General features: G+C 35.7%; 1 long non-coding RNA gene across 2 annotated transcripts; it reads left to right on the forward strand.

The window, feature by feature from the left end:
* Positions 1-5,026: 5,026 nt before the first annotated feature.
* LOC130726980 (uncharacterized) lies at positions 5,027-8,382 on the forward strand. 2 transcript variants are annotated; one of them, XR_009015070.1, is made up of 7 exons: positions 5,029-5,401; positions 5,560-5,581; positions 5,690-5,885; positions 5,977-6,043; positions 6,126-6,219; positions 6,332-6,750; positions 8,019-8,382. It is a non-coding gene; the product is annotated as an uncharacterized LOC130726980 (long non-coding RNA). The 2 variants fall into 2 exon arrangements; XR_009015069.1 differs by lacking the exon at positions 8,019-8,382 and having other exon boundaries at positions 5,027-5,401; positions 6,332-6,948.
* The last annotated feature ends 8,654 nt before the right edge of the window (positions 8,383-17,036 follow it).

The raw sequence follows: 17,036 nt of genomic DNA on the forward strand, positions 1-17,036 counted from the left end.
GGTTTTATATTTTCTTTCTTTCTTTTGTTTCACCACCACAAGCCTAAGTCCAGCCATCAATATCAAGTATATTCACCAAAATTCCAGATCTGAACATTCATCAACTTTCATGTTAAAACATGTGAAAATCAAGTCAAATTTAGCAACTAATCATGGGATTGATACATAAAATCATAGAGTCATACAAGGTACATCAAATAAGGGTTAAGAATCATGGTTTTCATGGAAAAAAGGTACAGCAACAAACAGCTTCAAGAAACCTCATGCAAATCATGCAAGAACTCAACTTTTCTCAAAGAATTTTCATGGCAAAACCTATATCATCTACCCTTTTCCTAAACCAGCCCTTACCTTGATCAAACTTGATGAAAAGGAAAGGTTTTTGATGCTAAAAGAGATCCAAACAAGCTGCTGTCCAAACCTCTTTCTTTCTCTCCCCACTCGAGCCCTCTCTCTCTCTCTCTCGCGACTCCTTCCCTTCTTTTTTCCCTCTCTCGCGTTCTCTCCCTCTCTCTCACGACTTCTCTTTCTCTCTTCTTTCTTTTATTTTCTTTTCTTCTGATGTTTTACGTGAAAGAGTGCATGAAAGGCACTTCTAATTCAGCTTGTGAAAAAAAAAGGTTTTCCTCCTCTCACCAAAGCAAAACCGGCGACTCCAACACTACTAGGCCTAGGGTTTTTTTTTCTTCTTCCTTATTTCCTAGCCCAAGCCCAACACCAATTTAAACACATTAATTACCCATAAATCATAAATAAAAGTCAAGCAAAACCCTCCCCCATGCACATGAGGTGGCCAACGGCCATACACAAGAATTAGGGTTCCAAAACCCTATTTTTCTCTCTCTCTCACAAGCCCACGACATTCCTAAGCCCAATTAGAGTTCCCTCTCATTTTCTTAAGCCCACAACTCTGATTTAAATAATTAATCATTCAACTAAATAATTAAAATTCGACAAATTGATTTAAATCAATATCACGCAATTCACAATAAATCACAAAATTCACTAAACTTCACATATATTATTCATCTCAAATAATCATACCATACTTTATTAAGATCAGGGTCTTACACTGGGCACTTGGCTGCACATTATATCTACTGCTTTCTGGATCCCCCCCTCTTTTAGAATGCAACTTGCAAGTGAATGACCTATTTTCCAAAGAATTATAGCTTCGATTTCAAGATTTCTTATCAGATGATGCAGGAGTCCTTATTCGTATGTTATTGTTTAGTATTTATGGATGCATACTGATCTCCCATCCCCCTGCTCCTTTTTCTTTATTATAATTTACATTGTATTTCTTATTGGGCATTCTTGCAATTCTTTCCCCATTAAAGAAGATATCAGAGATATCAAGAGTTCGAGCTTGGAAAGTTTTCCTAGATCTAATGGCATTGGTCCAATTTCCTTCTTCATCTTTTTCACAGATGAAATTGAATCTGAGAGAATGAATTAGAGAAATTGATTCACTTGCAGAGAATAGAGAGAAGAAGAAGAAATCACGCTCACAGAACTGTGAGAATTTGGTGGGATCGAAGTTGAAAAGAGGTAGTTTATGATAACTCTTTTTTTCATCTTTTTTCAAATTTTAGATTTGATTAAGATTTAGGTTATTTATTTCTTGATTTTATCTTGGGTCTTTTATTTTATTTTTGATTTATTTTGAGAGTATTAATTAAATTTATTGTTTTTTTTATTAAATTTTCAATTTTTTTATTTAGTCCATGGTTTTATGAGTTTTTATTGTGATTTTCTAGATTTTGGTAGTTTTTATCTATCTTTAATTAGTACCTTTTAAAATTTTAGATTTGATTAGGATTTAGGTTGTTTTTTTCTTATTTTTCTTAAATTATATTATTTTTATTTAATGTTAATTGCAGGAAAATGGAGTTGATATGGTGCTGAGGGTCCACAGAGTTACCATGGACACGCAGAGAGGTTAATTAGATTTATTATAGTAGTTACTTAGGACTAGGACGAGATGAACTATAAATAGAGGGAAATTAAATTAGAGGGACGCATGTAACATTATATATCTCTCATTAAGTATGTCCTTTAGTATTTGAAAATATCGCTAAAGTGTGATATTGAACATGTCTTAAGCACAATAGAAAGTTCTCCGTTTAACGCACGAATAAAAAGTGATTGTTTGAACTCATAGGTCGAAAATCTAATTTCTATGAGTTGTAAATAAAAAATTAATATAATGTCATTACTTTTTTCATAACTTTTTGAAAGCTTTAAAATGAGATAAATATAGATGAATGATAATTTGATGATTAAAATGTGTCGTGCGGAGATTAGAAAACATTAATACATATATAATGTATTTTTGTTTTAGTTAAACTATAGGATTAAGAGTTCTTACGGCGAGGAAAATTTTACATGAAAATTCATGTAAAATTAACAGAAAAATAAATTTTAATAAGATGTCACTATTTTACCGTGTAACTTCATATTAAACATGTTCTACATAACAATATAGTCTATTTTTATTTTATTTTGTTCAAATTCTTGGACAAAAACCTCCTACGGAAAATAACATTTTAGCATGAAAATGTTTTACCGTCAAACATAATAAGAAAATAACATTTCATATATTTTCTATGTGAAAACAAACTCGCATAATCACGTTCATAAAGAATATTTTCTCTTTTTTTCACTGTAGATTAAATCAGCTATTGTTTATTAGCCATCATTAAATCATCCCTTGATATGTTTTGCAGAATTTGAGATTTGGTTAAACATTTTTTTTGTTAGTTATCCATTGTACGAATTTCAATCTATTTTTTTATTCATCGGAAAGATAAATTGCACCAGTTAGGAATAGGTCCCAAAACCTCCCCCCTACCCAACTCATATACCCCACGGCTCCTACCACTTGAGCTATCCTACGGGGATACGAATTTCAATCTATGCAACAAAATTTTCAATTTAAGACTTTTTGTCCACTTTGCTCATCATTTCAGACTATTCAATTTCATTTGTTGTTTATTACATTTTTAATAATCAAAGTATTAATTGATGTATCAAATACAATTGACATATTCCCCGTACAACACACGGGTAAAAAACACTAGTAAAACTTTGAATTCAAGATAGTGTTATGTGGATCCCTCGCCTCGTAAGTCAGCATCGACTAACTCAATGTCAGAGTTGAGGGACAACTTATGGGGAATCTCTCGGACGTGATTCATCATTCTCTTCCAATCGGAGGCTTGGCGGACAAGCACTATGGTCTCACAAACGACTTAGACGGACAGGTGCTACTCACCACCTCTAGCCGACCGGTCTATAACGACTCGAGCATGCCACGACATGAAAAACCACTTTGGCTCAAGCATGTCAATACCTTTTGACGTCTCGACAAGCAAGCCTGCAACACCGTGGTTGACCCGCGTCTCACGCTGAGTTTACCAGGCATGCCATTTTACCCCAACGGTAGGATCGCAACTTGAAAGCAGAGATCCAACGTTCCACAAGGTCTTCTGATTCTCATTTTATTATGCTTCGCCTTCTCACTTCCCCTACCAACTTAAGCATCAAAGTCACTACAGCGGTGGCTTCGGTGCGACACCCTCATCTTCGATTGAGGCGCATTGATCTCCCGTTAGATAACCGTCTCTCCCTCACCTGTGAAGAGTTTGATCACACTTACCATCTCCTTGATCTCATTGGTCCGGATAGTTTTTTAATAAAAAATAATTAACTATCACTTTATGATTAAGTGTTAGTATTAAATATACATATAATTAATTCAAATTTATTATTACATGCAAGGGTGGATCTAGTAGGCACAGTACTTAAGCACCAAGTTATCCATAGTATTTTTTAAGGTAAAATATTGATATCATCAAGGAGAAATTGGAACATTACAAAGCTCATTAATAAGTGAAACATCGAGCCTTGTTGGTTCCTCATCTATCCAAACATTATCAGAATAAAGTTAGGCAAGTTCAGACATGAAATCAGCTGACTTATTACACCATCTCCTAACATAGATTACCAAAACTTCAAGAAATGCATTACACACTAATCCCCACAATATAATAACGTGAAAATAGGAAGGAGGGTTGATCCTTAATTTCCATGCGCATGAGCTAGAATCTGGCAATCAGTCTCAAATACAAACTCTAGAAAATTTTAGATCATGAAAAATATTGCACATCTTAAACACAGTACCTCAACGAGAATGTGAATATTTTATTGGGCAATATGACAAATAATTAAGAGATTAATTTCTATGCACCGACAGTGTAAAAAGTTTTACACCATCATTCAATCACAACCTTCCATTTTCTATTTAAGATATTATTAAATTTAAAATTAATTGTGAAATAACAAAATGGAGGGATGTGATTGAATGATGGTGTAAAACTTATTTACACTGTCGGTGCATAGAAACTAATCTCAATATTAATACCTACCACTTAAGCTTTATCCTTTATCTAGCTAACTCCCTTGTATATTATCTTCAGTGATATATAGACTATTATTAAGGATTTTTCCAGAAATAATTTCCTTTTTGACATCTTTATTTTAGGTTTAGATGCTTGTTTATGGATATAATAGGTCCCATTTACTTGTCAAGATTGTTTAGGTTAAGTTGTGTTTGTGTTTCAACTCAAATTTATTAAAAGCACGCTCACTCTAATAATATGAGAGACATTCGTTAATTAATTAAAAGCATATATACTCAAATTGTATTGAAAAAATATGTGCTGGATAGAAATGCAACTACATTTTAGGTTTCTTAAACTTTCACAATCATGACTCCATATCCTGAAAAAAATGTGCCTAATCCAAATTGTGACAGCTCGTACCTTTTGTCTCATGCTAACCAAAATATCTCATAAAAATCTTAATTGCGCTGCCGTGTATGTAGGTAGACAAGAGCGTGTCTCCTATTTTTTTTTATAAGCTAAGAAATTTATTAGATATGAGTATAAGGGTATTATGATACTTCAACCCGATCTTCTATAATATATATAAAAGCAAAGTTTTGCAGCCTTGGGGGTAAAAAAGTCCTTCAACAATTTATTCCAATATCTATGAGAGTTGGGTATTGATATTTTTGTAAAAAAGTCATTTTATTTCACTCAGGTTTGATCTCAGCCGTTCATTCATATCAATTTCATTCCTTCTTTCATTCAATGGATTTATTAAATTAGTGAAACGCTTTTCAGTTTCAAAACTGTAAACAGACGCTTCCTCTTTCACCTTACCTTCTTCCTTTTCTCCTTCTCTCAGCCGTTTCTAGGTTTCAAGTCGTTTAAAACCTTCTCTCGACACACTGCTTTTCCGTGTCTGCCTCTGATTTCAGCACCTCCTCGACACCCTCCCTCGCCCTTCCACCGCCGTCTGGAAAACCTTCATCATGGGCTTCATCTGCGACCAGGTGTGTATTTCATCTCTGGTGGTGTTGTGCTGTTAATTTAGAAAGAAATTATCTGATTTCGTTTGTGATATGGTAGGACTCAGAACTGATATCGTTTCCCTTTTTTTCCTGATCTGATATCGTTCCCTTCTTTTTTTTCCCTGATCGTGATGGAGAAGATTGCTGAGGTTTGGCAATCAGGTTAGAACTGTTTCTTCTCTTCACTAATTCGTATAGCTTTTGCTACAAACTCTCTCTGTGTTTCTTTTCCCTTCGTACACTGGAACTCATACTGCATTTCTTCTACAGGTTTGAACGATGATGTGTTCTGCTCTTTGTCAATTCATTTTCATTTTTCCGTTCAGAACCTATTTGATTAGGTCTTCAAGGGATTCCTTCCGATGAGAACGACGATCTGCACCCAAAAGTTATGAATTGTCGTTCTGCTTACCCATAGAGAGAGGGAGAGTGGGCGATAGAGCGACGGTGGCAACAGTCCACCAAGGTATTATCCCTTCTTTCTCTGGATCCCGACATGTCATCTCACTTTCTGAATTACGCTTTTATTTTTTCTTTGCATTTAATCATGCTTGCAGACTCTGCTCTCACCGAAGGAAGCCGTGGTTTGCTTGATTTGGCTTTTATTTTCATATTTAAGATTAGGTATCACCTCAATGAACTTTAATAATTATCTTTATTCCTTTTCTTCTATATAAGTTTATTTGTTTTTCCTTTCACTTGGCAGTATGACCCAATTGGCAACCAGCAAGAAGAATTAAGAAGAAGCACCTAACTTTGTGTAACCATGCTTCACCTATACCTCAGTGGTGATTATCAAGGTAGTTCTCTATTTAATAAACACAAATTTTTTACAGAGCTATCCTTAATGTGTTACGACCAATTTTAATACATTGTATTAACTGAAATTCCAACTGTAACATTATTTTTCAGCCTCTGCCATGTACTTTTGTTGAATGTTGATACATAAACTACTTCTAAAAGTTCCAAAGTGGGTATGGTCCCTCAATTGAAAGTTGAAAGTGCATCTCCTACAACGGGCTGTTCAGTGCACATTGTATAGTTCCTTGGCATGCAGTGATGAATTGCAAGGAATGCCTCAAGTCTGAAAGGAAAGGTGAAAAAGATTCAAATAGAAGTGGTTGTTCTTGCTTCCTCCATTTTCTCTTTACAGGTTGGATGCAACTTCTGCTACAACAGTGGGAAGGATTGAAGGCATGGACATATATGTGACAAACCTTAGTCCACATTAGACTTCACATGTATCATTGGAAGTCCTACCATTCAAAATTAGATTTTATTTTGAATTACTCAATTGCATTGGGGGTGATGAGATTTGAAGTTTTCTTTTGGTATGAGTTTCCATTTATTCTACACATCTTATCTCTCATGTAAATGAAAAGAAATAAAGTGTTGTTTGTAAGGATAGATAGTATGCTTTATAATAGGGATTTCAAAATAATTTAGTTGTAGTAGTTTATTTCAGCTTACTTTCATGTATTTAAGCAGAAACACCTGAGAATAGGATGGAGTAACTTTAGGGATCAAAAGCTATTTTCAAAAGTTCAAATTGATTCCACAAAAATTAGTTGTTTGCATTTGCAGACCAAGTTCCAAGTTGTTTTCCCAGCCTCCTTCCCCATAGGCATGCTAGCCATTTGCACATGTGCTTGGATTTTGTTTGGCTTTGAAAGGATGCTGCCATGGGAAGAAAAATCTCTTCCATTCCAGCATCGGGGTGGTGATGAGGATAATGGAGTTAAGTTAGTGAAACACATTTCTTTGTTGTACTAAAAATGTATAAACAATGAACAAGCATGGGGCAATTCTTATCCAATGCATGGAATCGACTTGGGAAACAAGAGTGCATATGAGCAAAACCAGGGACAACAGAGATTCAGTTTACATTCTCTAAGTAAAACCAGAGACACAACATAGATTCAGTTTGCATTCAATATAAACATTTCGCATTCCAAGCACATTGACATTTATGGATCAATGGCATTAAACATGCCCAAAAAATTGTTTTAATCTTTCACTATTAAAATAGTGAAAAAAATCTTATAAACCAACTCAGAAGGGCATTGGAGGGGACAAAATATGTTGATTGCTAGAAATAAAAAATTGGAAAAGGAATGCAAGGTGTATTTGTTGTTTGTGCTAGAAGTACAAGTCAAGTAAGGAGTTATTACCTCTGCAACCATGGCCTCTCTTCCCTCTCTGAGAACTTGATGGGAAAGTGATGATCACAGAGAACGCAACAGAATAAAAAAATGTTTTGGTGAAACCATCAGTGGTGATTTGCAGGTCTCTTAGCTGGCATTTCCCTTAGACATTTAGCAATTTCCCTTAAACATTGGACATTTAAGAGCCTATTTTGATTGTTCTCAATTTTGCTTGGTTTGACACTTCTCTTTCAATGGCGTTAATTTTCAAAGGGTTATTAGATTATCTATTGGGTATTCAAGCTCCATTACATATATAGTTTATTTCTTTCAATTAGTTATAAATTTATGACTGCATCTTAGAATGGGTTTATATTTATGTTTATAACCATATCCTCTCATGTTTATTGTTCTGCAAATTAAATCATTGATTTGTTATCTTATTTTTTCAACAGGCAAAAGAGTGATAAGGGGAAAGCTCGCAATGGATATAGCCATGAAGGGGATATATATATATATAGAGAGAGAGAGACACACAAAGTAATTATGTTCTGTGAATTCTGCAAAATGCTGAATTTTGTAGAAGGAATTTGCTTTTGGTCTAGGGTAATGTTCATGAACTTCATCTGACACTAAAGTTAGTGTTTGGATCTTCCATACATTGATGTTTTTTTTTTTGATATATTTTTTGGGTTTGTTGTCATTTTGGTTCAGTATTTTTAAGATGACATTGACATTGGGCATACTGTTTTTTTGTTCCATAATGAACTCTTTGACTTTTGGTGGTTGTCTTTTGTGCTTCTAATAGTTATTTTTTAATGAAGGTGTATAATAAGAGGTTGTCTAAATGACCCATGAGAAAATTTGGGTTAAATAATCCATCATCCAATCACATTGGAGATAAGTGAGTTGTAAATGAATTTTGGTCATTCTTTAGATATAATAAAGAAGTTTTCGCAACCTTAAGAGTAAAATAACAATTTAACAATTTATCATACTACATTAAAAATTTGACTATAATTATTTTGGTAAAAATGGAAATTATTCTCCCATATTCAATCACGACCGTCTGTTTCATAGCAATCTCATTCTCCCATGTATTTACTAAACTTAATCGTAAAAATCAATGTATTCACATAGGGGTCCTAAGAACATTTGAAGAGACCTTCAATATTCTTCACTTTTTTTAAACCTTTAATCTTCTATAAAGCTTAAATTATAGGTATAAATACCTCTTTGTCCATACTTTTTGTTGCCAGTTTTCTTATTTGATTTCATAGATTTGTTGCTTCATTGATTTCGATGCGTTTCACTATGAATTTTCTTTTTTTTTGCAATTATTATATGTTTTTGTTCTGTTTGGATTCTGAACCTTTTATACACTTTTCGGCGTTCTAAAACCATCACAAATGTAGGTGTCCAATAATGGATTATATTGTTTTTATGTTCACCAATCTTTTCTATTCGGATTCTTTCCTTTCTTTTTGGTACACCGGAAAGATAAATTACACCCTCTCGGGATCGATCTCTAGACCTTCCTCTCCCCTACTCATATGCCCCGCAGCTCTTACCACTTGAGTTATCATTAGGGACTCATTTTCTTTTCTTAAATGTTAATCACTTCGCATATTATAAAAAACTTCACATTTTCAAACGTTAAATGAATTAATTAATTTTGCTAAAAAAGGATTAATTATTAAATGAAAGATATAAAAAACATGAAAAATAAAATCGTTTTTTGTTGTAAATCACCCCAATTTAATTACTGTGATCAAAACAGTATCATCATTATGGAGTCATAAATATCTAGTAAAAGAGTAATCTTTGTAACTTATATCCTACATTATTTTCTTTATCACAATTAAGGTGTGTAACCGATATCCTACTCTATTTGCCTCATAGCTTATAAATGACCCAATTTCTTCTTCTTTTTTAAAATTCATTTCTACTACAGTTATGAGGTTCATTTTGACAATAAAATTCATTCAAATATTCAGGTCGTAAATGAGACATTACTCAACTTAATATTCATTTGTTTTTTCGTTGATTTCAAATACTCTCATTGGGACACAATACTATTTGAGCTGACAACATTAGTATCATGGTGACGTTAGGGCAAAAAATATGTTTAAAATTATGAGGGATCATCACATCATCACATTGGGGTAAACAACAAACACAAGTGTGTTGAACACCTCATCTTTAACCTAAAACCTTAAAATATTAGGTGTATGAATCATTTTACTTATAAACAGCTCAAAATTGTTATTTTCTTTCTATGTTAGACTTTTGATAGTGTCTTTTATAATTATTTGAATAAACAAATAAAATTAACACAAGTTTTTTAAAAATTACAAACGACAAACAAAAATGAATACCCCCTTACATCGCACGGGTAAAAAATACTAGTATAATTATAAAATAAATACAAGAACATGATGTAGAGAAATCAGTCTCATGTGTGATCTCTTCCCAACAAAGAAATACAAGGAAAAGCCTACCATTCCCACCCCCTCCTTAATTCTCAAAATAAAACCAGTGCCAATTATAGATCCATAAGAGCGCGTCTAAAGTCTCGCGTCTAACAGATGGAATCTTTATCTATTCTTTGTTGAACTGCATGGATCATATCTTTTTATTTTTCTTGCTTATAATTTTATTTAATTTTTGTATATTTATTTACCGACAAAAACTTATATAAGTTCTTTATATTAAATATAAGAAACTTATTCTAAGTTTAATTTCCCTTATTTATTACGCTCACTTTATTCATATCTCTTTATTAACTAGTATTGGTCCCGCATCATTCACGGATGAAATAAGAGTATTTTGTCGATATACATCAAACATTTTCGAATTTTTATTTTTTAAATACGTATATCACCTATTTAAGTTTTTTTCCTAATCCTAGTTACATTCTAATTCCTTTATTTTCTAATTTGTTATGTTTTGAGTCAAATATACCAAAATCATTTTAATCTTCTAGAATTATATACAAAAACATAAAAATGCAAATTTTTTGGAGTTAATTTCCGAATCAATCCTTTAAAGCTATTTGATATCAATTTGTTTATGGCACATTTGATATTATTTTGAACGTAAGATATTACATTCAATTTTTTTAATTATTTGTTATATAAAAAATAACCCTGATTATTAAGAAAAAGACTTTGTCAGCATACATCTTAATAGTAGAAAAGTCACAATTGATTTTTATTAATTATTCTAATATTATTAAAAGCCATTAAATGTCAAATTAATATAATAGTTATTTTTGAAAAAAATCACAATTGACTTTTGTTAATTATTCCAATGTCATTAATTAATAACTATTAAATGCAATATTAATACATTAATTATTTTCAAAAATATGGAATTATTTAATATTTAAATTACTAAAAAATCAGAAAATATAGATATGACACTATCTACTTACTAATTATAGTATAAGAGAAAAAACTTATAAAGAAAGACATAAAATGAGGGGGTGATACTTATCGAAGTTATCACTTTTTGGTTTCAGAAATAGTATATAGTATAAGATATGATGAATTGTGGGTAGAGGGATTATGAATATTAATTAGTTTCCAAACTTATTAGCCCACCAATCACATTTTTTCAACATACCTCCTACATGGTCCCCTTAGAAAAGTGACCACCAACCTACCATCCTCATTTTTTAAATGTGTCTTCTACAAGTAATTCACGTTCCCCCTAGGCCCTAAGGAAAATGGCAACCAACGGTCCCTTCAAATGAGCGGTTATTAGGGTTCCATATGCATTGTTAACCTTATCATTATAAGGACAATTATAGAATGAGTTAAGACGAATTTTGTTTTATGCTACTTAGTTTTATCCTCATTTTTTATTGTGTATCGTTATTGGGCTTACAACCTTTGTAGTCTAATGGGCTTACCGAATTTGTACTATTGGGCCAGGCGACCCATGACCCGAACAGGTCAAAACATCATGATATATAAAGAGGACACCGCCCATGCGGTGGGGGATCCAACACTTTTTACTCATTTTGCTACTTTGTCATATTCTACTGTCGTTTACTAATTGCTTAGCCCTGACCGGAGTTCTAGACCGGAACATTGGCGCCCACCGTGGGACCCAGGAATTCAATCCTAGGCTTCAAACTCACTAAAAATGGTGAATCGATCTAGAGCAAACGGAAGGGACAATCATGTTAACCATGAAAATGTTCCGCTCGACATTTTGCAATAGATCATGGCGGATCTAACTGATCTTCGTCAACACAATCAACAACTGCAAACTCAACTTGCTGAGATCAATCAAGATCGGGGCTTGCATGAGGGCGATCGTAGAATGGCAGAGATGGTGGTAGATTTTCAACCGTTCACAGAAGACATTGCAAACACAACCGTTCCAGATAACTTGAAGACTTTGGTTCTTGATTCTTATTACGGAGATTCTGACCCAAAGGATCATTTGGTGTATTTCAACACCAAAATGGTTATTGTGGGCGCTTCAGATGCTCTGAAGTGTAAAATGCTTCCTTCAACTCTCAAAAAGTCAGCAATGACTTGGTTTACAACGCTTCCACCGCGTTCAATCGCAGGGTTCATGGATTTATCGGCGAAATTTCTGTCCCAATTCTCAACTAGTCGCGCCCAGAAAGTGACCCCAACAACTTTATTTAATTTGCAACAGAGGCATAATGAAAGTCTACAATCTTTTATGGGGCGTTTCAATCAACTATCAGTGCACTTGGAGGATAAAATGCCAGAAATTTGTATTGCTGCTTTTGAATTGGGCCTTCAATCAGGAAGTCTGAACAGTAGTTTGAGTCGAAAGCCCGTGGAGACAATGGCGGAGTTGCGAAGTAGGGTACAAGGTTTCATTAGGGAGGAGCAAAGTGATCGCATAAAGAGAAATCGCAAGAGTGAGGCGGTTACTGGCCAACAACAACAGTCAGATTCGAAAAAGGCGGCGGTTAACGATCAACGTTCGGGCGGAGCAGTTACAAAAGGAGAGAGAAGTTACAATAATTCAAGTCGTTTTGATAACCGCTCTAATTTTTGAAATCGTGCTCAGCCTTATGGAAATCTTGGTTATGGACAGTCGATGACGTGGACCAGAAACCAACAAGACAGGTCGACCCCACTTGCGGTTAATTTAACTGAAGCATTGCACATGTGTTTGGAGGCTAACACAATTCGTTTTCCTAAAAAACCAAAACGCCCACCAGGCAACGTGGACAGAAGTAAGTGGTGTGAGTATCACCGAATTGCGGGACACAATACAGATGATTGTTTTACCCTAAAGAAAGAGATTGGGGCTTTGATAAAGGCAGGCTACATGCGTCAACTGGATGGGCGAAAGGAGTCAGAGGGAGCTGGAACCTCAACGAAGCGTGATGACACAGGGAAAGAGATCGAAGAGTCTGAACCAAAGAAGCAAGTTGGAGGTGAAACTAAAGGGCGCATTCATTCCATATTTGGAGGATTTCAAGGAGGTGGTATGACTAATTCTTCAAGAAAAATGTATGTTCATTCCATTAATGCTGTATATGCTAATGATTGGGGAAGCTGGGGAATCAATCAGCCCGATTTACATTTACTGTTAGAGATTTTGAGGGAGTTCAGCCTCATGAAGATGATCCCATTGTGGTGATGCTAAAAGTTGCTGATTACGAAATTGAGAGGGTACTGTTGGATCAGGGAAGTTCTGCGGATTTGATATATGGCGATGCATTTGAAAAGTTAGGGCTTACAGAAACTGATTTATTACCATATGATGGGGCGTTAGTTGGCTTCTCAGGTGAGAAAGTATTTGTTAGAGGGTATGTGGAGCTAAATACCGTGTTTGGTGAAGGTAAAAACAAGAAAGCCTTTGCCATTAAGTTTCTTGTGGTACAGTGTACATCGCCGTATAATGTGCTTATTGGAAGACCATCGCTCAACAAACTTGGGGCGATTATTTCAACAAGACATTTAACAGTTAAGTATCCATTGGACAAGGGCGGAGTTGGAACTTTGAAGGCTGATCAGGTGGTTGCTAGGAAATGCTATTCCGACAGTTTCAAGCAGTATGGTCACATGGGAAAGAGAGCAGTGAAGGAGGGACATAGAGTTTTTGGGGTTGATGTTGATCAAGATGAGGTTAGTTTGGACCCGAGAGAGGGCTTTTCTGATTTCAAGATGACTCCAGAAGAGGAAACAAAGACAGTGAAAGTGGGCGAAAGGAATATGAAAGTCGGGGTAAACTTAACTCCAATCCAGGAAAGCAGACTGGTGCAACTGTTAGCTGAGAATATGGACTTATTTGCTTGGAGTTCACGAGATCTTCCAGGAATCGATCTAGAGTTCATTTGCCACAAATTGGCATTGAATCCTGGTGTGGAGCCAATCGTCCAGTTGAAGTGTAAAATGGGCGAAGAGAAAGAACTGGCAGTGAAAACAGAAACTAACAAGTTACTTGATGCAGGTTTTATAAGGGAAGTGAAGTATCCAACTTGGTTGGCTAATGTTGTCATGGTCAAGAAGAGTAATGGAAAGTGGCGAATGTGCACAGATTATACATATTTAAACAAGCATTGTCCAAAGGATTCATATCCACTGCCAAACATAGATAAATTGGTAGACCGGGCTTCGGGATTTGGAATGTTGAGTTTGATGGACGCGTATTCGAGCTATCATCAAATTCGAATGTACGCGCCAGATGAAGAGAAAACAACATTTATGACAAACCAAGCAAATTATTGCTATCAAACCATGCCGTTTGGGCTTAAGAATGCACGAGCAACTTATCAGCGGTTGATGGACAGAGTCTTTGAAAAGCAAGTAGGGCGTAATATGGAAATCTATGTGGATGATATGGTGGTCAAATCAGAGGAAATGGGCGGTCATTGTATGGACTTGGCTGAGGCTTTTGGAGAAATCAGGAAGCATAACATGCGTTTGAATCCGGAAAAATGCTCTTTTGGAATTCAAAGTGGAAAATTTTTGGGCTTTATGATTACTAGAAGAGGAATTGAAGTTAATCCCGATAAGTGCAAAGCAATTTTAGACATGCAGAGCCCAACATCAGTGAAAGAGGTACAGAAGCTAACAGGAAGAATTGCGGCTTTGTCACGATTTTTACCATGCTCAGGGAGTAAGGCGGCTCCGTTCTTTCAGTGTTTGAGGAAGAACAAAGCTTTTCAATGGACAGATGAGTGTGACCAGGCTTTTCAAACTCTAAAGGAGCATCTGGCTAAGCCTCCCATATTGTCAAAACCAATTCCAGGTATTCCGTTGTCAATTTTCATTTCCATATCAGATAACGCTGTGAGTTCTGTCTTATTGCAAGAATGTAAAGAGGAGTTGAGAATTATATATTTTGTGAGCCATGCTTTACAAGGGGCTGAGTCAAGGTATCAAAAAATAGAAAAAGCTGCACTAGCTTTGATTATCACCGCCCGAAAATTGAGGCCTTATTTTCAAGGTTTTCAAATCAAAGTCAAAACTGACTTTCCCCTACGTCAAGTACTTCAAAAGCCTGATTTAGCAGGGCGTATGGTTTCTTGGGCTGTCGAATTGTCAGAATTTGGTATAGTGTTTGAGAAGAAGGGACAAATAAAGGCGCATGGCTTAATAGATTTTGTGAATGAGATGTCTCCAGAAGAAAGAGTATCAAAAGAAGTGGGATGGTTTTTGTCTGTTGATGGTTCATCAAATTTAAAAGAAAGTGGAGCTGGTATAGTTTTGGAGGGACCGGGCGGAGTAATTATTGAGCAATCTCTCAAGTTTGACTTCAAGGCGAGCAACAATCAAGCGGAATATGAAGCAATAATAGCAGGGGTGAGACTTGCCTTGGAGATGAATGTACGTTGTATTGTAATAAAAACTAATTCTCAGCTTGTGGCAAATCAGATAAAGGGAGATTATCAGGCGAAGGATGTTCAGTTGGCTAAGTATTTGGTAAAGGTTCAAGAATTGTTGAAGCAGATGGACAAGTTTCAGGTAAATCATGTTCCAAGAGAGGAAAATACAAGGGCTGACATATTATCTAAATTAGCAAGCACAAAGAAACCAGGTAACAACAAGTCTGTGATTCAAGAGACTTTGAAGGGTCCAAGTGTGAAGGAGGATGATGTAGTGATGGCAACAGGCGGAGCAACTATAGATTGGATAGATAGAATTCGAATGTGTCTGGAAGTGGATGGATCAGACTTAGCTCTATTTTCAAAGGATCAGATTCGAGAAGCGAGTTGCTACACAATGATGGGTGGACAACTTTACAAAAGGGGCGTTGGAGTTCCACTGCTAAGATGTGTTAGTAAAGAGGATGCAGAAAGAATTATGTTTGAGGTACATGAGGGAGTCTGTGCCAGTCATATAGGGGGAAGATCTTTGGCTTCGAAGGTGTTGAGGGCAGGATTTTATTGGCCAACTTTAAAGGGTGATTGTATGGAATATGTTAAGAAATGTGAAAAGTGTCAAGTTTTTGCTGATCTTCATAAGGCGCCTCCTGAAGTTTTAAGTTCAATGAGTTCTTCATGGCCATTTGCAGTGTGGGGCGTAGATATTTTGGGTCCATTCACTCCAGCGGGGGCACATGTCAAGTTTGTTCTAGTGGTAGTGGATTATTTCACGAAATGGATTGAAGCAGAGTCAATGGCAAAGATCACAGCTGAAAAGGTTAAGAAATTTTATTGGAGGAAGATAATATGCAGGTTTGGAGTGCCAGCAACCATTGTTTCTGATAATGGAACGCAGTTTACAAGAAGGAAGGTCAGAGATTTTTGTGCAGAGATGGGGATTGAGAACAGGTTCACCTCAGTGGAACACCCACAATCTAATGGGCAGGTTGAAGCAGCAAACAAGGTGATTTTGAATGGTGTGAAGAAGAGATTGGGCGAAGCAAAGGGATTATGGGCTGATGAGTTGATCACAGTGGTTTGGGCTTACAACACAACACCCCAATCCACTATTGGAGAAACACCTTTCAAGCTTGCTTACGGAGTTGACGCGATGATTCCAGTGGAAATACAAGACATGACTTTTCGAGTGGCAACATATGAAGAGAACCAAAATCGAGAAAATGTTCTAGTGGATTTGAATTTGGCAGATGAGGTGAAGGCGGAAGTTCGTTTAAGGGAGGCTACAGTCAAACAAAGGTCAGAAAGGCGTTATAATACTCGAGTGGTTCCTAGGAGCATGAAAGTGGGCGATTTGGTATTGCGCAGAAAGGCAAAGAGTTCAACTGATTCAAAGCTGACACCTAACTGGGAAGGTCCATATAGAGTGCTGCGTGATTTGGGACAAGGGGCTTACCACTTGGAGAAGTTATCTGGGCGCAGGGTTCCAAGAGCATGGAACGCACAACACTTGCGCTACTACTACAGTTAAAGTTGTGTTCTGAAAAATTTCGCTTCAGTGTGTTTTATTCTGTTCAAAGACTACGTCGTGTTTATTTGTTTGGTGGTTCCTGTACTTCTTTAAGTGTCAAGACTATGTGGTTGT

This window comes from Lotus japonicus, chromosome 6, assembly GCF_012489685.1.
Source record: "Lotus japonicus ecotype B-129 chromosome 6, LjGifu_v1.2".
Classification (NCBI taxonomy): Eukaryota; Viridiplantae; Streptophyta; class Magnoliopsida; order Fabales; family Fabaceae; genus Lotus; species Lotus japonicus.